General features: G+C 57.2%; 1 protein-coding gene across 1 annotated transcript in view; it reads right to left on the bottom strand.

Moving 5' to 3' along the window:
* The window catches only part of LOC111141163 (CXXC finger protein 5), a 36,140-nt gene extending 18,170 nt beyond the window's left edge, over positions 1–17,970 (bottom strand). Inside the window, exon 1 of the mRNA XM_022493528.1 lies at positions 17,533–17,970. The gene's annotated coding sequence lies outside the window, so the exon portion shown is untranslated. The remainder of the gene's footprint in view (positions 1–17,532) is intronic.
* Positions 17,971–24,612: the final 6,642 nt, after the last annotated feature.

A 24,612-nucleotide genomic window follows, 5' to 3' on the forward strand; every position in this document is an offset into this window, starting at 1 on the left:
TCTGCGCGGGCTGCGGGCACTTGAGGCACTGCAGTTGGTACACAGAAGCTTGTCAATGGCTTGTCGAACATGCTAACAAGTGGCTGAGTTCTCAGAATGCCCAAGTTCACCCAGCAGGTCCAATCAACACTTCCCAGGGGCCCACTCTGGGGAAGGAGACTAGTCTGCCTCTTCCTCCTCAATGTGCGTCTGCCTGCTGCACCAGGACTGCCCAACTGGGTCACTGGGGTCCCTCTCCCCAGCCTGCCCAGGAAGCAGCACGTCTCAGGCAGGTCAGCACTGACGTCACTAGGACTGGTGGGGCGTGGAGCCTGCCACCTCCGGAACTACCAATTAATTAACTTTTTCAAATTAATTTCCCAAGCAAAATTCCATAATTACATCTATCTCCATCAGCCCGCATTGGGCAGGCCAGAGGACCCCTCCATGAGATTGAATGTGGGGTGAGAGATGACCACACCAGCCGCAGGACCAGGGTATGGAGGTGCTGGGGGTTGGGTTTCACCCCTGCAAAGCAACTGCCTGCTGTCCGGAAGGGGAGAGAGCAGAGAAGCCAGAGCCCACCCCTACCCCAAGTCAGGAGGTGAGGGGGCTCAGGGAGACTCAGGGCTGCCCAGCTCATCCTGCTGCCCCCATCCCCCTCCCCGTGCCCCCAAACCACGGTGGGTCTTGGCAGGGCCCAGTAGCAGCACAGGCACTGTGAGGCTGAGAAGGCCGCGGCTGCAGCGTTCTAATTTCCCAAAGGGGCTGAGATTAATTAGCTCACACACAGGCGCAGAGAGGGAGAGGAGAGTGGGAGCAGGGGCGGGTAGCATCGGGCGAGGAAATGGCTGGCGCCCCTCCTTGCCTGCCCAGCAGGCAGGCAGGCAGGCAGGCAGGCGGCCTTGACAGCCTGGGTGCTCTGAAGGTCAGTGGCCAAGCTGGCTGAGCCAGCAGACTGGCGCTGTCTCATTCCCAGAATCCCTGAGGACTGGGGTTGGGGGGGTGGACAGCAACCAAGAGGACAGCTCAGGGTATATGCAGGGGTTCCACTGTCAACACCTTCAACAGAAACTGTGCCAGGTGCTCTGTCCACACTACCTTGTTTCACTCCCACAGCGGCCTACAGAGGTAAGCACCATGGTCCACCCATCTCACAGATGAGGACACTGAGGCTCCGGGCCGAGGCAGGGAGTGAGTGTGAATGGTGAAAGTGAGACTGAAATCCAGGCTGGTCCGACTCTGGATCCCTCCACCCCCGTGGCTAGTGTGCGGCCTGCAGGAACCCTGTGCATGGGGGACCTCGGAACACCAGGCGACAGCATGTGGGTGTGTCTGACTTACCCCCTCCCCAGAGAAGGTGCCCGGCAGACTCTCTGTCACTTCACAGATGCCGAAACTGAGACCAGAAAAGGGAAGTGACTTGCCACACAGTCTGGGACCCTAAACCCAGAGAGTATGCCCCTCCATGTGAGACCAGTACTTAGTTCCAGAACACAAACCTGACTCAGTGACCTCTAGTGAGCCCCGACCTAGTGTCACACTGTGCCTGGTGCTATCTCTGGCTAACAGGCACACTGACTGGGGTCACCACTGGGGCTGTCCCTGTGTATGGAAGAAGGTATCCCCAGCTCAAGGGCACTTTCTCAACGACTCTGTGCAGGGCTCCTGAGAGGGGAAAGGAGCCCCTAAGAAGGTGGGAGGTTGGGGGAGGGGAGAGGTATAAGACCCTGACCCGGCCCCTAAGTGGCTCCCTCAACCCTAGCAACTGAGTTTCCCAGAACTTATCTGTAAGGAGCTCCCCCAAACCCTAAGGGGTCTCAGTCTGCTCCCCCGTGCATCCCCTGAGCCCCTACCCCACTCCCAATGCATGTGGGAGGCTCACCCTTCCAAGGCCTAAGGAGTCAGCAGTCCCAAGGACCTTGGGCCCAAACCTAGGGAGTGCCCTGAGAAAGCAGAGGTCCCCAGGACAGTCTGGGGCTGGGCACAAGTGGGGAGGAGGCTGGCGCAACTAGGAGTATTACTCATCATGTGATTATGGAGGATGGGTAGGACCCCCACCCCACCACGCCTGCCCTAAGGCACAGATTCGGATCATAAAGTCCAAGTGGGCTTTGGAATCTGGTTTCCTCTGTAGCCCTCAGCCTAGGTGACCTCAGAGGAGTTGCCTGACCTTGCTAAGCCCATTCCATGGTCTGTGAAATGCACCCAATGACAGCCCCACCCTTGTCAAGGTTCTAGAGAGGACCTAAGTTCCCAGTGCAGCGCGGCATACAGAAAGCGCTCAAGAAATGATGGCTGTTATTATTTTTACTGCCATCACCAGGCAGCAAAAGAATGGCAAGGACAGTCCAAGCCAGAGGTGCTAGGTAACCTCGGTTGTGGCCCCGCTTCTGTCACTGTTTGCCTTTGAGTCTGAGCCAATCCCTGTGCTTCAGTTTCCCCAGCCCAGTGGAGAGCACTCCTCCCCCACCCTCTTCCCAGCAGGTACACAGGGGGAGACCAGCGTATGGTAGAGGTCTGAGGTTTGCAAGGAGGGCAGCACTCAGCTGTCCCAGCTCGCATACCTCTTCTGACCATAGGAAGAACCCACCTATACATCCTGCCAACCTCCCTCCACCCTAGGCCCCAGCACAGCCTGCTCTATGTCAGCGCTCCTTCCATCTCCAATGGTCCCAACCGCCCTTTCACACGCGTGTGTGCCAGGCCCCTCACCACACTGCAAAGAACTCATTTGGCACCTGGAAGTCCCTGCTGAGTCTAACTTGTGGCCTTGCATACTGAGGGGTTGGGGAACTGAGAATACCCGAGAACTACAGGTGGCTCTGTTTCCTCCCATATTGTAAAGCCCTTCTGGAATGTCCAGACAACCAAGGACTCCACATTCCTCTCCCTGGATCCAACCCATTCCCATGCTTCCTCCTCCCTGCAGCCCCAGGGTCAGCCTCTTCACTTCCTCACCTCAGCACTCCCAGCTGAGAAGAGCCCTCAAGAAGGCTAAATCCAGGGGCGCCTGGGTGGCTCAGTGGTTAAAGCCTCTGCCTTCGGTTCAGGTCATGATCCCAGGGTCCTGGGATCGCCTCACATCGGGCTCTCTGCTCAGCAGGGAGCCTGCCTCCTCCTCTCTCTCCCTCTGCCTGCCTCTCTGCCTAATTGTGATCTGTCTGTCAAATAAATAAAAATCTTTAAAAAACAAACAAACAAACAACAACAACAACAACAAAAAGAAGAAGGCTAAATCCAAAACAGCTAATTAAGGAGTCCAGCTTTGGTGGAGCAGTCAGGTCGGGAGGAGGTCCGGACTCACCTGGAGATCCAGGTGTGACATAGTGAGAACCACACCCCACCACCTACTTTAAGTCCTGCAGCTCTGAGACACAGATAAGGCTCATACCCATTTTATAGGTGGCAAAAGTGAGGTCAGAGTGGCCCATGATTGCAAAGTAGGCAGTGACCAAGCCAAGTTTGGAGCCTAAGCCTGTCCAACTCCAGAGTCCAAGGCTCAGGGGACATCCAGTCCTCCTGACTGGCCACTGCTGTTTGTTTACTTCAGGATGCCTGGGTCCCTCTCCCCTCCCTGACCACTGTCTAAGCCTTTGTGAAGGAGCTAGCCCGGGCCCAAGTCCTTAACAGTCACCTGTCCCTTGAACCTCCCTGGGCTCTCTCAATCCTGCAGACCCAGAATGATCTGTGGTCTGGATGTTGGGTGGCTGTGTCTAAAGGGCTTCACAACCATGAAGTCAGTCCCATCAGACTTAATTCTCCCACCTGAAAACTGGTGTTTTCTTCAATGTAGGAAAAAGAAGTATGACCTCAGTTCTGCCCAGTCCAGGGAAGGCAAGCCCCAGAAGCTTACAGGCTCCCTGAGGGCATCCCACCAACCCAGCAGCCCAGCCCCTCCTTGTATTCAGGTCAGCTCTGTACCCATTTTGCAGGCCAGTAGACTAAGAACCAGGAAATATGTCTGAATTCTAAGTCTCAGGGTACTGGATGCAAGGTGGGGGAGATAATAAGAGACACGGGAGACAAGGGAACAGAGAAACGCACATGCCAGGGTGAGCAGGCAGGGTCCTGGGGCACAGCCCACTAGGTCAAGGGGGTCCCTTCCCCCATTTCCAGCACCCCCCAATCTCCCAAGGAACTGGCCCCCTCAGTGGGGGCAGCAGCTGGCCACTTGGCACTCCGCGGAAAATTGATTTTCCACAGATTTTCTTTTCCAGACCTTTCCTCTTCCTGGTTCCTCTGCACCTCTCCCCCACTTACCCCCAACCGACTCTGCCCAGGTCAGAGTTCCCCAGCCTGGAGGGCAGGATGGGTTTAACACTCTCAAGCCCAGACTCGGACCTCCTCCCCTAGAGAAGGCCAAGCCAGCCTGGGGAATGGCAGAAAACACCCCTGTTCTGGCATGCACCTTAAAATCCAGCTGACTCTCCATGGCCAAGGATCAGGCCTCTTTCGTGTGACCCTAAATGGGGGGGATGTGGATACGTGGAGCCCCAGCTGTGCTGTGTGTGTGCGTGCACACGTGTGTGCACACACAGACCAGGCTCCACTGTGTTGGTGCTCCGGGCCCAATCCTAGGGAACCATGTGGCTGTGGGCTCCTGCCTGAGGATGGAGCAGACCTACAACTGCTTGACTGGAGTGGGGTCTGGGGTCCTCTGGGGAGTCCAGCACGCCCACATGTGACTATGTATGTCCATCTGCCTGCATGTTTGCCAGAGGCTGTGAGTGTAAGCATGATCACGCTTCCGGGGTGGCCACGGCTTATGTGACCTGGCCTGAGCCGTGTGTGTGAGCTGTGTGCACCGGGATATGTGGAACTACGTGCGCCAAGTGAGCGTGTCTGTCCCAAGCGTGTGCCCCGGGGTGTGCCGTGTGGGGAGTGCGTGAGCGCACTCTGCCTGCCAGGCCGCAGGGCCTCGTGGGGCTGCTGGGGATGGGGTGACTCACGTCTCCTGAGCTCATCCTGCCGCCTGCCCGCCCAGCTCACCCTGCTCTGCTGGGCTCATGGCCGCCAGCGCAGGGTGGGGGTGGGGGGGGTAAGGTAAGGGGAGGCACAGGCAGACACGGCAGGGAGGCTGGCTTGATAAATAACCTGCAGCTTCCCCAAGCCTTGGAGAATGGGAGCCTGCAACACAGAGAGAAGGGGGGAGCTAGGGGAGGCAGCCCCGGCCCCCACGGCTCCGGCTGCCCTGGCCCCCACAGCCCAGGCTGCAGCTCCGGTTCCTGTTTCATCGAAACCTGAGCTGGGAAAAGCCTATCGGGTCATCTTGCCTGTCCCGCCGGCCGCCAGGCCCAGGCAAGCTGCCCCTCAGGGGACAAGCCCGCAGCCTGGCCGCCCAGCCAGTGGGTGGGTGGGTGGGGGGAGGATATTTCTGTCCAGACTAAATGCAGCTTCAGGCCTCTGTCTGCCCCCCCACTAACAGCTGCTCCCAGGGGCCCCCTGGCTCTGCAGGGCTGACTAAATATAGTCCCCCCCACCCCAGCAAACCCCCCAAGTTCACCTCTTCCTACTGGCCCCACCCACATGTGGGCAGGGAGGAGGCTGGGGAGCCCACTGTGTGAACTTAGGCCAGTGTATCCCCCTCTCTGGGCTCTCAGATATGAAACATCAAGTGTTACGCAGCTCTAGGCCCTAACACACCTAACAGGTACTGCTGGAGAGCAGACCACAAAGGTGACTGAACTGGGGTCTCCATCCAGGGAAACAAGGGGCAAGATCCCCTCCTCCAAGTGACTCCAAACTGCTTCAGTGAAAGAATGGTTGGGGGGGCCTACCCAGCACCCCAAGTACCTGTAGGCTTATGAACATGGCCCCCTCCACCCAGCCTGTTCCTCGCCCAGCCTGGGCAATACCAGGCCCCTCCAATCTGCCCCAGCCAGACCCTGGCCAGGAAACAAGTTGTGCCAGGTTTGGGGTGGGGGTGGGGAACACGGGAGCATGACAGCTGCTATTTCCTGGAGGCCACAGTCAGGCACAACCCGGATTCCTGCCTGGCTCCACACTCCACCAGACAGCCTCTCCCGGGCTCCGGTCCTCAACATGGCACCCCCTTCCCCGGCGTCTGCACCCTATCAGACCCCAGCCAGAGTCCCTGTCTCACCGCACTGGTACAGGCAGGAAGACAGTGCCAGAGGTACCTTCTGGTTTGGGCTGGGGAGAACGGTGGTCTCTGCAGGGTTCAACAGGCGGGGGAGACAGCCCCACCTTCCCTCCTCCTGCCTGCCCACCCGGCTGCTTCCCCCAGCCCCACACGCACCAAATTCCCCACATGCCTGTCTGTCTCTGACAGCTCGCGCAAATACTTGGCTGCGCGGGCACCCGCTGTTCTGAGCCCGCTGCGCCGCCTCCCCTGCCTTCCCCGGGGGGCTCTGCAGACACAGCCAGGGATGGGAGGGGGCCAGAGCCAAGAAGCTTGGTGGGCAGTGGGGGGGGGATGGGGGAGGAAGGGAGCAAAGGCAGGGAGGACCAGTCTCAATTCCAAAGCACCACCCTCGGCCCCCGACCGTGGGGTACTGAGGGGACCTGGGAAGCCACTGTGAGCCAGTTCTGGCTGGGCGGCAGCTGCTGACACCCCCACTGCCCCCCGGAACCTCCCAGGAGGACCTTCCGGAGGCCTCCCACTCGCCTCAGCCGATGAAACAGCATCTGCCACCCCCGCGGCGGCAGCTCAGGACAGGGCGGAGGGCACCACTAGGCCCCTGGGGAAGGCTTTGAAATCTGGACTATGGCCCGGCCCCTCCTGGCAGCCCTGGCCTCCTACCACAGGCCCAGCCTTAGAGCATGGTGGGGGGTGCGTTCCAGCCCTCCCGCAGTTCGAGGGGCGCACCCGCCCAGCTGCCGGGCCTGGGACATCTCCACTTGGACTGGCTGGGGGACTTTGTTTGCCCCCAACTACCCTCCTTCCTGCTTTGCCTTGCCTCCCTCCCAGGAGACCAGTGGAGGAAACACTTCCTGAGAACGGCTGGGATTTTCCGCTGGACGCTGCCGTGCTGGCAGGCACCTTATCTCCCCCTACCTCGTTCCTTCTCCCAGAGCCACCCCTGCAGCTATATCACACTCCTACCCCTTGTCTGCAGCCAGAGAGACCTCCTCCCTGCCCCAGTGCTCTGCTACTTGCCTAGGCAACTCTAGTACTGCCACCATCCAGCACATATCCAGGCGGTCTTGACACTGAATGAGACCTCAGGGAATAATGCCCTCCATTTTGCAGATGAGTATATTGAGGTCAAGAGAGAGCCAGGTGAGGGGCGCCTGGGTGGCTCAGTGGGTTAAGCGTCTGACTTCGGCTCAGGTCATGATCTCAGAGTCCTGGTTTAGAGACCCGCTTCGGTGTTTCTGCTCAGCGGGGAGCCTGCTTCCCGCCCCCTCTCTCTGCCTGCCTCTCTGCCTACTTCTGATCTCCCTCTCTGTCAAATAAATAAATAAAATCTTTAAAAAAAAAGAGAGAGAGCGAGTGAGCGAGCGCCTGGTGACCTAGGCCTCCCAGCCAGTGCTCTTCCTCTTACCACTACCTCACTTTTCTGCCCCAGGAACCCATTCAGCACCCCCAGACTACTGGAGGAACTGGGGTAACTCCAAGCAGAACTGCTTGGTGCTTTGGGTCCAAACGCCCAGCTCGCTATCCCAGGCTCACCCCCCAACATTCTCAAAGCCTCACACTGGTCCTGAAAAAGAACCCCAAATGTACTGCCTTTGTGACGCTAGACTTTGGGGTAGAGCCTCCTCTCCCCATTGCACAGATGGGGCTGCTGAGGCCCCCAAGGGAGGGGGGAGCTGCAGGCGGCCATGAATCAGAGGGGGAGCTGGGAAGCCGCCCGGCCCTGCCGGCTGTCGCTGGAAGCAACAGCCGGCATTTCCTCCTCACACTGGTGCCTCGGGAAGCGTGGGCAGCAGGCGGGTGGGCAGCGGGTGGGTGGGCACCGCCGTGAGGACCCCTCCTGTGCCCACAGGCCAGCCACATCCCCCTGCTCCCTGACTGGGCCCACACAGCCCAGTCCCCGTGCCAGCTGGATTTCCAAAAGAGGGCAGACCAGAGGCAGAACTGGGTTTTTGTCTCAGGTACAGACTCATGTCACTTGAGGGCACCATAGGGAAGCTCCTCCTCTCAGATCCTCAATATCTCCTGGCGTCAAACAAGATTGAAACATGACCATTCACGCTTCCTTTGCAGTAAAACTCATGGTTCTGTGATTCTAGAATCCCAACACGACAAGAATCCTGAAGAGAATCCCTCCGCTCCAAGTATTCTGATTCTGAATTCCTGCAACTAAAAATTCTAGGCCACCAAGATCTTTTTTTTTAAAGATTTTATTTATTTATTTGACAGAGAGAGATCACAAGCAGGCAGAGAGGCAGGTAGAGAGAGAGGAGGAAGCAGGCTCCCTGAGATCATGACCTGAGCCGAAGGCAACGGCTTAACCCACTGAGCCACCCAGGCGCCCCAAGGCCACCAAGATCTTAACACCCCCAGGAAGAAAGGGGGCCAAGCCCAATCTCACCTGGACCCACCGGCCCCACTAGCCAATTCCCTATCTAGCTTTGGAGAAGGTGGGTCAGGCAGGGGAGGGCCTGGGTCTTTCCCATTAGGGTCAACAGGAACTGGAAATGAGATAGGTCTGGTGATAGAGCTGGTCTAGTCCTGGAGGGCAGGTCACCCCCTCGTGGCACACACAGCCACTGAAGCTGCAGATGTCAGGAAGTCCAGCCCTTGCCAGAATGCAGGCGGGTAGCTAGGGGTTTGTGAACCCGCACCTCCACCCTGCAGCTCAGAGGGAGAATGGGCGTCAGGTCAGGGCTGGTCTCCCTGCTTCTCAGGTTCCAAGCCAAGCTCCACGCTTCACCTTCCTGTCTTCACCACCCACTGCTTCCTCTTTCCCACCACAGTCCCTCACCTCTCAGGCTCCCAGGCCAACCCCAGGCCAGGCCAGTTGACAGCCAGCCAGGACAAAGGCTCTCAAGCCCATCTGACAGATGGAAAAACTGAGGTCCTGGGAGAAGACATGACCTGCTCAAAGGGCTAGGCCCCAGCAGCTTACTGGTCCCTGGCCGCCATCTCTCAACCCCAGCCCCACCTCACTTACAGGAATCCTCAGCAGGCACAGCGTATCTCCACATACCAGTCGGGTCACCAGCGCAAGCATACCTCCTACCCAACTGTCCTGATAGCACTCATTCCTACAGAATCGTCTGGCTATTGGTTTATTCATTCTTCCACTGGTCCACCTGGCCAATCAGCCCACCCCCACCACCATGAGCCAGGCCCCCTGCCAGGGAGACGAGGGCCTCAAGGAGGAGAGAGCAAGGCGCCTGAATGTCAGCAAATACAGGGAAGTGCCCACTGTGTGCCAGGCAGTGTGGAAGGTGCCACAAACAAGCAGATCAGCCTTGGCTATTCTCATGGCGCTCACAGCCAGTCAAGGGCATTACCAGGACCCAACCCCACGTGGCAAGTCCTGGGGCAAGTCACAAACTCTCAGTTTCCTCATCTGTATACGGGGATGCTAACAGCATCAGCATTAGCTAACAGCTAACAGTCACTGGGCTACCGTGGGGATTTAAAGGAAGTGAAGGCTCAAAAGCGGCTAACACAGTGCCTGCCCCAGTCCAGGTTTAGGAGGTTAGCCGTTGCCATCACCATTGCGACAACATATTATTATTATTATTATTATTATAGTAATAACTGGAGGATGGCAATTGATTAGAGCAGCAGCTAAAGCTCTTCGAACACTCAGCTGGTGCCAGACACTGGGGGGACAGGAAGGAATCACTGCCACATCCCATTGCAAGGCTGGCAAGAAGCGAGCTCACAAAACCCTATAAACATCTGATGAATGAGGGAAGCAATGACAGGAGGCATGGCCCTGCCTCTAAGGGAGGCCCGCTCCAGCATGTGCTCATGGGTACCGCACACCTATGTCCAAGCACTTCGGTGGGCACACATGTGCCCACGGGAGGAACTCGGGAGGTCCGGCAGACGGCAAGTTCTGTGGAATGGGGAGAGGAGGTCATGGAACAGAGCTGCCCAGGGCCAGGGCTGCCCCAAGCCCCTGTCCTACCCTACCCCACCCAGCAGCACTGAGCACACAGCAGAGGGGACTGTGGCAAGAGTAGGGACCGGGGCTGGCGGGGAGAGCCCCAGAAAGATGCTTTGCGTAGTTCTGGCCACCAGATTACAGGCCTAGGCTAGGCCCTGGGCGGGGATGGGGGGCTGCCAGGTGCTGCCCCACAGGAATCAGGCATCGCACTTTATACCCGTACTGGCACGGCACATGGGTGATCCTGCCGGTAGACCAGGCAAGTCCAAGGAGGTCAGAAGAGGTCACAGGGACAGGGGCGGGGGGAGTGGTGGGCTCCAGGGTTACGTGGGGTCCACTGGACAGGGGAGGTTGGGTACAGGGCTCCCACAGGGCCACTGGGCAGGCCTGGCTCTGCCCTGCTGGGGCCGGCAGCTGGAGGGGAATAAATATAGCGCGGGGCGTCCGGGCCACATTCCTGGGAGGCCAGCACGGCCCGCCTGCCCGCTGCTCTAGGCAGAGCGCAGCAGCCAGGGCCCAGAATCGCCACTGCCCTCTTCCCAAACAAACAGAAAAATAAATAAAACCAGCTCTCACGCCCAGCGCAGCCAGGGGGAGGGGGCAGGAAGGGGTGGACAGGGGAGCAGGCAGACAGAGCAGTTGCCACGGTTTCTGTTCCGCTGAGGAGGAGGAGGCCAACAAAAGAGGAAAATGGAGGAAAAGGGCAGGGAGATGGCCAGAGATGTCAGAAAAGGGGAGACGATGTGGAGGAGAGATGGAAGGTGTGACAAGGAGAGGCGTGGGGGAGGCAGACAGGAGGGACAGAGGAGGTGTTAGGGACAGTTGTGGGAAGGCATAGGCAGCCTCTTGGGGTCAGTAATTCAGCAATTCAGTGACAGGGACGCCCCAAGGGGGGGGGTGGCAGACAGACAAAGGGGGCTAGGGCAATGGGCTGGCTCCATGGGCCATGAAATATTAAAGAGCCTAGGCCAGTGAGTGACAGAGGTCATAGAAATAAGGAGACTAGCCAGGGAGCTACCAGGACCCTGAAGCAGAGGGCGCCTCACTCCCCACCCCCACCCCACCCCTCTCCACCACCTCCAGCAGAGCCAGTCTCCCCAACTCTCCTGCTGTGGCTCCTTTCTGTCTCTCCATCCAAAGGGAACAGGCTGAGGGTGGGAGGGGCCATGGGGATTAGCCATGGCAGGGGACCTCTGCGGTTCCCTCTTCCCTCTGGCTGAGCTGTGTGCAGTCGGCCTTCCAGAGCTGCCAGCTACCCTAGCAAGAAGGCCAGGAGGCCTGTCAGCACAGCCGCTGCCACGGGTGCCTCCTGGGGAAGGAGGGGTTAGACATCCAGCTTCCCCTTTACAGAAAAAAAAAATCAGCCAAGCCACCACTTTCCACAGAGACCAGTGGGGAGGGAAGTCCATGCCTCACAGCTCAGCTGAGCCAGCGAGTCCATGAGCGAGCAAGCCATCAGGTCATCCCCTAGCCCTCCCACCCCACCCCGGCCCCCCGTTACCAGCCTCATGACCTTGGCCAGTCCCCTTGTCCCTGAGCCTGTGTCTTTGCCAGGCCCACACCACCCTAGACTTGGTGTGAGCAAAGGAAAAAGAGGGCAAGCAATAGGCTGAAAACCTCTGGGGGGGACAGCTGGGCTAAGCACCTTCACATGCATAACCCTCCCATGTCCTATGTGGTCAGGCCTCATATTGGTCCCATTCTACAGATGGGGAAGGGAAACCTGGAAAGGCAAAGTGATGTGCCCAACCACACAGCCGGTAACAAGCAGAATGGAGATAGAAATGCTAAGGGTGAGTCACATAATCTTTTCTTCGTTTTCACTGGGGGTATGAAGTTCTCATCAACCACAGAAGCCAACTTTTATTGCGTGCTGTGGGTTAGCCGCTGGTGCTGGGCACGAAGCAACCATCCCTGTGTCCCCCTGAAAATGGCTTTGTGAGGCAGGTACTCTTGTGATCCCATTTCACGGATAAGGAAACTGAGGATGAGAGAGACAATGCATCCAAAGATCAGTCAGCCAGCCAGCCAGCCAGCCAGTGGCACGGCCAGGATTTGGAGCTAGTGCTCAAACATACTTATCTGGGTGAGGTCAAGGGAGGGAGGTAAGAGGACCCAGAAGAGAACCCAGGACTCAGTGGTCCTACTGACCTCCAGAACGCACACCATTAAAAGGTCAAAAACAAGGTTACAACTGCTGTGCCAGGGAGTGACCAGCAACTACTCTGGAAACAGGACATGAGCGGAGCCCGTGGGAACCCGGGGTGAGGGCACTGCCTAGGGGCCTGGCAGAGCGCTATCTGCCTGGTCTACCAAGAGCCCCTTGTACTAGGTAATGCAAGCCCCTCCCCCAGCATGGGGATACTGAGGGTCTCCAAAGAGGGCCACCGGAAGCCCATCCTGTTGGCCTCAGGGTTCCAACCTGCACCCTAGGGCCAGTGTGCCAGCAATTAATCACACCCCTGCAAAAGCCCCCAGTGCTGGCGGAAGGGGGGCAGGATCCCCTCCCTCTCTCCCAGGCCCTGTGAGCCCAGAGGGAGGCCAGCATCAGAGGCAGGAAATGAAGAAGAATTTGCGATCTAATTGAGCTGGCGGGGGATTAGGCGGCAGAATGCAATTACAGGGGCTGGAGCCGGGCCAGGGGCACTGACACCCCAAGATGTGGCCTGGCCCAGGTGACTGGGCCTAGCCAGTCTCTGGCAAAAGATACCCTACTGTAACGTGAAGGTCGGGTAGACAAGGATTGGGGCCAGACGGCTCTTCAGGACATAGAGGACTGTAGCGTTCCAGCTCCATGTCACACCCAGAAGCAAGAAGTTTTCCTGGGAATTCTTCCCCAGGGAAGAGCCCCGTGGACTCTCACATGGGGAGGAGCAGACAGAACACATTTAGAACATACATTATCACAGGCTCTGCTCATGCATGTACACACATGTGTTCACACTCCTAGAAAAAGCACCACATATCCACGTTCACTTGCATGGGGACAGACTTCCAACCTGCAGACACACAGCTCTGGCCCTTTGCTGCCACCGGCTCCAACAAAGTGGGTGGGGGGACAAAAAAGAACAAAAAAAAAACCCACCCATGACCTTAAAATCCTTTTATTCCCATAATCACAGGCTGCCATCGCCGTGGATACGCGCTGTCACCCCGGCCCCAGCCTGTCTCCCTCCACAGCTTCCAAAACTCCCAGCAGGCAGGCAGACGGGGAGGCTGCCCAGTTACTGCCAGGGAGGGCAGAGGAGGGGAAGGACGGGGTGGGAGAGGTTCAACGCTCCACACACACACACTCAGGGCCTCAAAGGGAGAGGAAGAGACTCAGAAAGACAGCCGGGCAGACAGACAGAGAAAGAGAAAGGAACACCGGCACCAGCCGAGAAAGACAGACACAGACCACTCACTCACTGCCCACACAGCTCAGATATGCCCACTCCCAGATTCATTCACACACCTCTTTCCCAATTCAGACACACTGCTCAGGGAGTCAGGGTCTCCCAGATTACAAGAATATACAAACCACACAGACAGACACAAATCACGAGTACACACTCCAAAATTCTAAGCACACACAACTCAGAATATGCATATTCCCAGATTCACAAGGATAAGCCCAACTTTCAGATACAGACTCAGATTCACAAACACACAAGTACATATGCAATACAGACCCACACAACTCCCAGACCCACAGATACATGTGCCCTGATGCACAAATATACATAAGCAGACTCCCACCCCACAAGACAGACAGACAGACACACATTCAACACACAGATTCACAGATAGGACATGCCCTGAGTCATATGCACACATATCACCTAGCTTCCCACATCCCAGACACACAGACGAGACCCACACAGCCTCATCGAGCAGCTGACACTGCCTTGGGCTTTAGGGGGCAGGTGGACTGGCTGGGGGATTCCTGGGTTTTTGAGGGGGCCAGCCCTTTCTCGTTGCCTGTAGCCTGGGAGGTGGGCTCAGAGTTGGGGGGAATGAAGGGGAAAGTAAGAGAAAGGAAAAAAAAAAAAAAAAAACTTGAGTGGGATATTCTTGTTGGGCAGTAGCGCGTGAGTAACTGGGGAGGCTTTTTGTGGTCTGGTGAGTTCCAGCTATGAGTGAGAGTTTAACTATTAATACACTCAATCAAGGACACTTCACACACACAGGCACACATACACAGGCTAGGACAGCACCAGGTGGTGGGGATCAGGGAGGGAGAGCACCAGAATAAAGGGGGGGAAGCCCCAGTTCAGGCCCCAGGGGGTGGAGAAAGTGGGAGGAGCTTCTATCAGGGGCCTGCCTCCAAAGCAGGCCAGGGTCAGTGATTCATTTTCAGCAGCCCCAGAAAGGTGGGGCTTGACACACAGTAGGTACTCAAAAAATACACACTGGGGCAATGAATGACTAAGTTATTTACATATAAAGAACAGACAGTAATTATAACAGTAATAACAACAACCAAGCCCTGCCCCATCCTCAGCCAGTAACGCCAGCCTCCAGGAGTTAGCTGGGGAGTTGTTAGTTCTGCCTTAATGGTCATCCCACCACACAGTGGGCTCTAGGAAAGCAGGCCCGGGTCTGGGTCTGGCTCATCCGTACATCCCCTCATTTCTCCACCGTATTCTGCATCCTAAAAAGTCAGCTGATCTCAGCCCAGCCCACACCCCTACCCCCCAGAGAGACCCCCATTTCCATTCCACTCTCCAAATAACTAGGTGGGGCCCTAAAGAAGGCGGGGTATTTAATTCCCAGAGACTTGGTTCTTTATCCAGATACAACCCTGCTTGCCACACTCCTATAAGCCTCAGTTTCATACTCGCCAAATGGGTAGAAGGCAGTCAAAAAGCTGAGAGAGGCATCAAGAGTGGGGGCTCACAGTGGGAGCCCACGGAACAGAGGCCTGGGCTGGTCTGGGCCCTGGATGCAGAATCCTCCCCTCCTTCTCCCTTCCCCCACCCAGCCCAGCCCAGCCGGGTGGACATTCCAGGCCTCACGTGATAAAGACGAGGCCGCTGGCCCACGGGTAAGTCAACAGGCTCTGTCGGGGGAGAGATAGGAGGCCCAGGCCAGGGTCACCTGCTGAGCCGGGAAAACAGCCGGGTCCAAATACACACATAAATAAGGCGCCAACAGACAGCCAGTCAGCCAAGGAACCTCTGCCCCCACCTTGGAAAGGGAGGTGGCTTAGGAAAGGGAGCCACAAGGCTGGCTAGGGGCTTCCCTGGGAGAACCCTAGCTCATGCCAAGATGAGGTTGGGGTGCTTCTACCAAGCTCCCCAGGGCTGACTGGGAACTCAGAGGCCAACCTTTCCTCAGCTGTTCCCATTCCTTCCCAGGACAAAAATCACCCCCTCTCCCTCCTCCCCAAGGAGAGAACGATTTCCGTTCTGGGAGGGGGGTGACAGCTGCAGAGCGGGCCCCTTCCCCCGCCCCCCCCCCCCCCAGCTCTTGCTTGAGTCTCATCCAGGGAAACTGCTACATCAACACTACGCAGTAGTAGGTAGCACCGACCTCAAGTATCCCCTCATCGTTCTCAAAAACGGGTTTGGGAAAAGACTTCGGGTACCAGTTCCTAGGTTTCCGGCGGCAGCTGGGACCCAGGAGACGGGGTCTTTCGGGAGGGGGGGCTCACGCCAAGCTTAGACCAGTACGACCCCGTAAAAACGTCTAATTTAAATGCTCTCAGTTGCACGGAAGGACACCCCCGCCCCCGCGGGCCGGGGCAGCTGAGGTGGCGCCGGGCGTTCAAATAGCGCTCCAAACAAGTCCGCAGCGACCGCGCACGCAGCCCCCGCCAGGCGGCCCCAGCGGAAAACTTGAAAGGGACTCTGTTTGCCAGCCGCCCGGGGCGGCTCCGGCGGGGGCGAGGGCCGAACCATCACACAAGCCCCCCTCCCCAGCGCTTCCTGAACAAACGCGGGGCGGGGGGGGGGGCGGGGGCTGGGCCCACCACAAAACCCAGGACTCCGAACAGCCTTCTCCGCTCTCGGAAAGGCGGAGGTCAAGAGGCTGGCTCCCCGGATCCCGGTTCAGCTCTCCCCCAACACGAAGATGCGACTCGAAGACCACCCAGGATCCCGGGGGCAAAGTAGGGCGCGGCTGCCAGCCCTTCAAACCCCCGTCTCAGTTGAAGGAGGAAGGTGCTGGTCTTTCCAGATGAGTCCCTGAAGAACCCCCCAAATCTGCTGCTGCCTCCTTGCAGCCCGTGGCGCCGGCCCAACTCCGCGCACCCCTTCCGAGCGGGAAAAAAAAAGAAAGAAAAAAAAAAAAAAAAAGGCTATCTTGCTCCCTCATTGGGAGCTTCAGCTCTTCTGACAGGTCCCGGAGGCAGCCCCCCATTTAAAAACTAGGGTCACTCACTTTCTGTCGACCCTACAAATAAACAAAGCCAGGCGCACCCCGCACTCCCCGCCGGAAAGCAGCCCATTCCGGGAGAGGACAACTTCCCCCAGCAAGAAAATTAACACATTCTTCTCGCAGCGGTTCAGCCCCTCGCTCTAGGGAAGCAAAGGGGAGGGGGGCTTGGGGGCCGAACTTCATGGGTAAATTTGGGGCCAGAGCAGCGAGGCTGGCGCCTGGGACACCCGCCTCCCACACTCCGCAGCCAGAGGAACACCCCCATTCTGCCTCCCTGGCTTTGCACGCCGCTTGGCCACGCGGGGTTCGGGAGACAGGCTGTAAGACTCCCCAAGGCTGGGGAGGACGGGAAAGAGAGGCCGCGGGGCGCGGAGGTGGTGGTGGGGGGTGATACTTTGACGCGGGGGGAAAAAAAAAAAAAGGTCAAACTTGATCAGCCCGCCAGGCACCCCGCGGGCAGCGGGGGCGAGGAACCGGAGGGAAAATGTAGAAGTGGCCGCCGCCCCCTCCAAGTGCAGAGGGGGAGACTCAGCCACACGTGGTCCAGGGCAGCAGTTACCGTAGCCCCCAAAACACAGGGCTGCGAGGGGTCTGACTGGGGGAGTGTGCTCCGCAGATCTCCAATCAGCCGCCCCCGCAGGCGGAGCGCCCGCCCAACATCGAGAGGTGAGGACCCTGGCTCCCGCCGCCCCAGCGCCCTCAAGCTCGAGTACTTGGGGAGGGGACGGTACCCCGCAGGGAGAGCCTCACCCCAACGCACGGCGCCCACCCCGCAGTCCCCGACCCTAAAACCCCTCTTTTTGTCTGTACTCAGTGATCTGCGACGGAGCCGACTGCGGCTTGGGGAGGCTTGGTTATAGCAGCGGCCACCGAGCGATCACCGGCGCTAGGGCTCCCAGGCTCCAGGGCTCCGTGGCTCAGGCTGCCGGCGCCCCCAGCCCCTCCCAAACACGGACCCCTCCTTCCCCGTCCCTGGCTCTCCGCACCTGAACTTCGGGGGAGCCCGCGCCGCCAAACTTTCCGCCGACTTGCAGCGAACTCCGGCCCCGGCCGCGCACCGGGCCCCGGGGGAGGAGAGGGAGGTAGGCGGGGAAGGGGAGGGGGCCGGCCTCGGGGGGGGGTTGTCGGGGGAGGGCCGTGGCCCGACACCTACCGGCTCTCAGAGTCGTCCAAGCCGCCACTGCCGCCGCCGCCGCCGCGAGGCTGAGGGGGAGGGGTGGGGCGAGGAGCTGCGCTCCGCTCTGGGCACCACCGCCGCGGTGCGCTCCGCTCCAGCCGCGCCGCCCGCCGCACCCGGGTCCGGAGCCGGAGTCACGCCGCCGCGGCTGGCCCGAGGCGGGGAGGGGGGGGGAGCCTGCAGCACCTGCCCCTCCTCCCCCTCCCCGCGGCCCAAATTAAAAAACAACAAAAAGCAACTAATCACCCCCGAGCGAAGCGCGGCGCGGCGGGCGGAGGGCGCAGCGTGAGGCGTCCGGACTCAGCAGGCGGCGCGCATGGCTGGGCGCGAGCTGGGCAGGGCTGGGACGCGGGGCCAGGCTTCGGGAGGCAAGGTTCGGGCGATCTACTCGCTCGGCTCGGGCGCCTGCTCTCGCCGCCGCCGCCGCCGCCGCCTCTGCTGCCGCCAGTGCCGCCGCCTCTACATCCCCGCTCAGGCTCCGCCGCCTCTGCCGCCGCCGCCGCCGCCGCCGCGCGCCCGCCCGGGCAGGAGCTCTGAACGCTGCCCGGGGGCTGCCGGCAAAACCCGGACCGGACTCAACGCTCCCTCCTCCCCCCCCCCCCACCTCACTCCACCTCAGCTCCCCTCCCTCCTCCCTCCGCCTCCCTCCCAGAGCAGCTCTGGCCACTTGGACGCCGCAGGCTCTGAGGCCGGAGCCGCAGCCACTGCGCCTGGAGCTCCCCTCGCTCTGACGAGGTCGGCCCAGGCTCAGCTCCCCCAGCGTGCCCCGTCTTCATCTCTTTTCTCCGCAACTTTACAAAAAATAAGAGGACCTCCCTATTTTGTGAGGGATGCATGGGCTTGGCAGCTTACCTTACGGGGAAACCGCCTTCCCTCTGGCCCCTCTCTTCTGCAGGCCGGAAGCGACGGGGACCCGTAGGGAGGGTTTGGCCGCGCCCCTCAGCTCAGGTGCTCGAAGGGCCTGGAACTCCTAGCCTAGGGCACTTGGAGCGACTCTGGGTTCAAAAACCCCACCCTTCCCACAGCGCTTTCCGGGACTCAGTGGGCTCTAGCTCCCCGGGAGAAAAGAGGCAGAGATTTCTGTCCCCATTTTACAGATGAGAAAACCGATCGGAGAAAGGACAATTTATCTCCTATGCCAGCATCAATCCCAGCCCTGACTCTTGGGGCTAAGGCAACTACATTGTGGTTCCTTGAGACCGTGGCCTACAAACTCGGAGCCTGAAACAGTGCCTGGCACAAAGCAGCACTCAATAGAAACTGGCTGAAAGAGAACAAAAGCCCAGTGGGTACAGATTTGTGCCCAAACATCCTTGCCCTCACTCAATGCCCCCTCCATCTGCCCAGGCTGGGCTAATCCTCAAGCTGCAGATGTCTTCTCTTCACCTCAGGGACCCACAGAGCAAGCCCCAGGCTCATATAATCCCAAAGTGCAGATAATCCCAAAGTGGGAAGTTTCTCTGAATCTGTGGAATTTGTAAGGGTGGGTTCGTGTTTCCTCCAGGCAGAAAGAAAAAAAAGACGGGAGACCCTAATGGGGTAGGGGGAGGGCAGTTGGGGAAGTCTGCCAAGGGTTAAATGTACAGCCCCAAATCGATTGCAGCCCAGATAACAGGGAGTTAACTGCCTCTACCGGGTGCCTCCAGCCACAGGCACAGACAGCCTTGGTGGGAGAACTGAAACCAGCTCCCACCTCACTTCTTCCTCTCCTCCTCTATGTGGCCAGTCTGTCTCCAAAGCTGGAGAGGGCCTTGGGGCCTGGGTCTTGGGTGGGGGGAGCACTGGTGCCCATTCTCCAAGCATTCTAAATTTGGCCTTGGGACCTTGACCCAGCAGGGACAGGGGAGTGAGGGAGGTGTCAAAGGGCAGAGTTCATCTGAAATGTGTTGCTTCTCTAGTCATCCTGGCCTCCCAAGCCACAGGCAGTGACCCCTCTCCAGGCATCATGGACACTACCTCCCCTCCACAAATGCTAAGAAATGTCCTCCCTTAACTAAGTGCCAAGAATGGCTCCAAAGGGAGGTATTTAACCCCTCCTCTCCTCTCTCCCCTCTTCTCTCCAGCACCCCTCCTCAAAGCCACCCCAAACTAACATACCATGTGAGTAAAAGCAAGGTACTTGCTATGGGAACCCAGCTTTAAGACAACTGAACTAATAATCCAGATTATCACCCCTAAACTGCTTTAAGATAAATATTCTGGGCCCCACCATGAGTGTCAGGTACTGTACTGGGCACCCACCATATAAGGAAAAAGGAGGCAGGGTCCCATGTCTAGATGCTTGGGGATCTCCAAGTACTTAGCCCACCTCTACCTACGTTTCCAACTGTGAGGGGAGACCTATTCCCCAGGAGTTGGCAGCAGGTCTCAGAGAAGTAGGAGCAAAGAAACGAAACTCAATCCTGCACGCTCTTGCAATCTAGGGTCAGGGCAGAATTAGATTCTGCACACCCCAAAAAAGCTTCATGTTGGGATTCATGGGGGAGAGTGGGTCATAGCTCCACCTAAGGGAATTACTATTAATTATCTGCTTTTGTTTTTTAGGACCTCTACAACAACACCCCCCCCCACCCTGTCCCCACCTCCCAAATTAGGAGGACAAAGGCCAAGGGGCTGCAGGCTGTAATGAAGATGGCCAAATCATCCCAATGGTGACTTTCTCAGGCAAGCAGTATTGGCATATGCCAGGCCCAGCTGAGAGGCTGGATCTTGGAACCTTCTCCTTCTCCTGGAAATTAAAAACCTGCAGGAAGACTCAGACCCTCACCAGTTCGACCCAGGTAGGAACCAGAAAGGAGAGGGGCAGAACTGTCCATCTGGAGAATATAACATGAACAGGAAACATCACAAGCCATCCACACAGAACTCTGCCCCTCACAAACGAGACAAGTGAGGGCACCCAGAGAGGACTGCTGGGAGGTCTCTGGCCCTGGGGAAGATCATCCCCACCCAGACCCTTTCCACAAGATTTGAAACCACCCTGGTTCACTATTTTCTTCTCTCTCCTCTCTCGTTGCCTCCAACGGGGAATATTTAGGTTTCACAGTGTTACTCAACAGATTAGTTTCGTCTCAGCTATCAAATTTCTTAAGGCTCTAGCACCTTGAGGGGAGAGAGAGGACCTGCACCCTCCTTACTGATCAGTCCGGGACCCTGGATACTGCTCCCCTGGATCCTGGTTAGGATATGTCTACCTGATGTTTACGAAGCCCTACCCTGAGCAGGGCATCAGGCTAAACAGCTAAGGTACATTAGCTCATTTAATCCTGGCCTCAGTGTCAGCAGTTGTGTCATCCCTACTTGTCAGATGAGGAAACTTATATGAGACAGGCACCAAAGTTGTTCTTCCTAGGGAAGCTTCTCAAATACAAATCTACCCTGGGATTCACTGGCATAGCTTCCTCTAGTGAATCCTCAGAACCCATAAGGCTCTGCCCAAGCCCCTTCCTCAGCACAGCCTGGCTTCTCTAATCAGCCCTACCCCTCTGCAAACCCTGGGCCCCGCTGACCACCATCACCCAACACTGGGGGTTCCCCTCAGATTCCCTAAAACTACCGTTCAAGTTTCTGGGGCTGCATATACTGTTCCCTCTGGCCGGGAGGGTCTTATAGCTTATCTCAGGAACTCCTCATGGAAGACCAAGGGCATGTGTCACCTCCCACTTCTTTGACTTCCATTCCCAGCCTCAGTTTGGCCCATATTGACAGAGCTACCACTGGCCTTTGTACAAAGTTAAAAAAAAAAAAAAAAAAAGTAACCTCTTTGGACAGATGTAGGTACACCCTTTTTTAAACTCATTTTTTTATAATCTCTACACCCAACTTGGGACTTGAACTTGCAACCGGGCAATCCAGAGTCATATGCTCTTTCCATTGAGCCCCTAGCTGCCCCATAGAGGTACACCCTTTGGATAGTAGATCACAGACTGTCTCTCAGTGCCCCTATTCTCTTTACCAGGTGCCTTCTTGCAGTGGAAGTGCAGAACAACTGTACTCTGTGGCCTGGCTTTGGGGGCCCTCATCTGTCCCTTCTTGTGGCCACAAGTGCACAGATGTAGTTTTTTTTTTTAATTTTTAATTTTTTATTAGCATATAATGTATTATTAGCCCCAGGGGTACAGGTCTGGGAATTGCCAGGTTTACACACTTCACAGCACTCACCATAGCACATACCCTCTCTAATGTCCATAACCCAACAACCCTCTCCCTAGCCCCTACCCCTAGCAGCCCTCAGTTCTTTTTGTGAGGTTAAGATAGATGTAGTTTTTATTTGCTCCTTTATCTCCTTGTCATCTCACTACCACCACCCATGAAAACTCTGAGTGAAAGGGAGGATCTCCTATCTGCCCTGCACCTAAAGCCTGGGCACTAAGTCGGTACCAGTAGTAACCATGGTCACCCACATCTTTCCTAGCACCTCTGATGTGTGGCACCACACTAATTGCTTTCTGGGTATATGCTTATTCAATCCTCAGGCTCAGACACCCACTTAAGGTTACAAAGTAGCAAAAGTTGGATTTAAAACCATGCCCGTCTGCGGGATCTGCCTTTTCCAGGACTGTCATTTATCAACTAATGATGGCCATTGATTAAACATCCAATGACTGGGAAGTGGCTGCACAGGGAGGGGGTATAGGAGATAGGGTCTCCAATAAAGATGGCCAATCCAGAGCCTGGTCTAATGTTTATCCCTCTTTGGGCTCTACTTCCCTCACTTGTATCAAAGAAGATGGGAGCAAGGGCATTTGGAGCCCTATCTCAGAGCAGGGTACAGGATGATCTTCAGTGGGGTCACACTGGATTGTGACCTCAACCAAAATCCCAGGCAGGACTGGGGGTGCAGATATGGGCAGGGAAAGAAAGAGGCTTAACTGCTCAGACATAGGCCCAGGCTTTTGGGGTCTCAGCCATCATGTACTGACTATTGGCCCTTAGGTCCTGCCACCATGACCACTGAAGGAACAAGAAAGGTGTGCAACTAAAAAGAAATTTGAGAAAAGCCAGGTCTATCTCTTAGGGAGCCAGGGCCCACTCATCCCTGAGAAGCCAGTTTGGTGACCCCAGCTGGGACCTCAGCTGTAAAAATGCAAGAAGGGAGGAGGGCATTGTGGGGGGTGGCAGGAACTCCAGTCACAGAACAAAATAACTCTGGGGTTAAGTTGATAGGGAGCAGAGACCAGGCCAACACACATACTCACACTCCGTATTTTCCCTTGCCACAGACTTGCAGACATGCTACGCACATGCCAGACAACCAGACTTAGGCCCATTCTCTGCCAGCCACAGGGAAGTCAGCCTGTGTGTGGAGGGAAGAAAGGGAGTAGAGACAGTGTGGGGAACATCAGGCCTCTGAGAGTAGCCCTTGACTTCTCTAGGCACATTCGTGGTTCAACAGTCTGTACTATGGGAGTGTGACTGTGAGCTCCTGGAGGCCAAAGCTATGGCTCCAGGCACCCTCCCACCCCATCAGGAAGAGGGAGGGACCAGAGGGTAACTGAATGGGGCCTTGTTGGAGGGGGAGGGCAGAGAGTCCTAAACTTGGAGGCCCTACATGGAGCCCAAATGAAGGGGTACCCTTGGCATCCAGAAGCTAGCCTGCCCTGAAAATGCTCTACCCACGCCTTGCAGGCTAGGGTGGGGTGGTCTGGGGAAGCCCAGCAGAGGTGGAGGGGTGGGGTTCACAGACCTGGCCCTGAAAGCAAAGCAGTGTCAGAAATGTCCCTTACACTGGGACTTTTGAAAACAGGACCTAGTCTAAAACCAGAGGACCCCACCCAGCAGCTTCTACTTTGCCTTGCCTTCAGACTCCAGAGAATGGGGTGCTCAGGTAGTGCCTGGGGGTGGGCCTGGGATGAACTCCTCTTTGAACTGGCGGGACTGGTTCTGTGTCTAGCCGCCTGGGCAGTCACGGGTTGCCTGCCGTGCCTGGGAGGAGGGAGGCCTCAGGAAGGGGCCCCTTGTAAATCGTTAACTCCCAGAGCCACAGCCACTGCTGCCCGGTCCCCTCAGTCGTGACTCTGGTTCTCAAAGCGCCTACGCAGGGCCAGAAGTCAGAGGTGAGAGGTCAGAGCCAGAGGTCCCAGCACCTGGGCAAGACCCTCCCCCAGCTATCCGGAGGGAAGTGTGGGGGCTGTCAAGGAGGGTGTCTAAGGGGAGGCCCTTTTCTCAAAGTTCAGAGCTGCTCACCATTGTTTGCCCTCCAGCCTTCCTGGGCAGCCCTGACCTCTGCCTCTTAGGGAAGAGAGTCAGGAGCTCTGGGTGGGCCTCCTGGGGCAGCCCCTGGGCAAGTCCCAACCTCACCAGACCCTTATTCTCCTCCGGGAGGTAATTATGCTAGTCCCACCCACTCCACCTCAAGGAGTGTCCCCAGGACTAGATAATGAATAGGCTGAGGAAAAGAACTAGATATTGTTCAGAACTGGGATAGGACCCTTAGCATTGTTCCAATCCTGCTTCTTGGTGCTGGTGCCCCCCAAGGGAAATAAAGGCTGTCTTTCTGGAGGCATTGTGCTTGGACATCTCTTCAGTAATCACATTGCCATTTTGCAAATAAGGAAACTGAGGCTGTGAGAGGGGCCTTACCCAAACTGTGGCAGCCGTACAGGAACAGGGCCAGGATTTGAACCAGCTTTGTGCTTTCAAGCTGAACCCTTGAAGGGTTCTGTCTCCTCAAATTCCTAAGCTACAGGAGGAGAGACAACCTTAAGGCAGAATGGGCGGGACAATCCTCCCCAAAGAAACAATGGGGTGTGTGTGTGTGTGTGTGTGTGTGTGTGTGTGTGTGTGCGCGCGCGCGCGCGCACACGCGCGCACACTGTCATTGCACCCTATCACCCTTCCGTGAGCCCCTCCTGCAGTTGTCCCTCAGGCCACAACACACCCCCCCACACCAGGTGCTTCCACAGGGGAGACTTAGCTGTTTGTTGTACAGCCCATCCCCTGCAAGAATTCTCCTGCCTCAGACAGGCTAATGAGGGATGCTACCACCCTTTTCGCTAGGGAGGCATCTCTGAAGCCTAGGAGATGGAGACAAAAAAAAAAAAAAAAAAAAAAAAA

This window comes from Enhydra lutris, unplaced genomic scaffold (assembly GCF_002288905.1).
Source record: "Enhydra lutris kenyoni isolate GAN:26980312 unplaced genomic scaffold, ASM228890v2 scaffoldscaffold5, whole genome shotgun sequence".
NCBI lineage: Eukaryota > Metazoa > Chordata > Mammalia > Carnivora > Mustelidae > Enhydra > Enhydra lutris.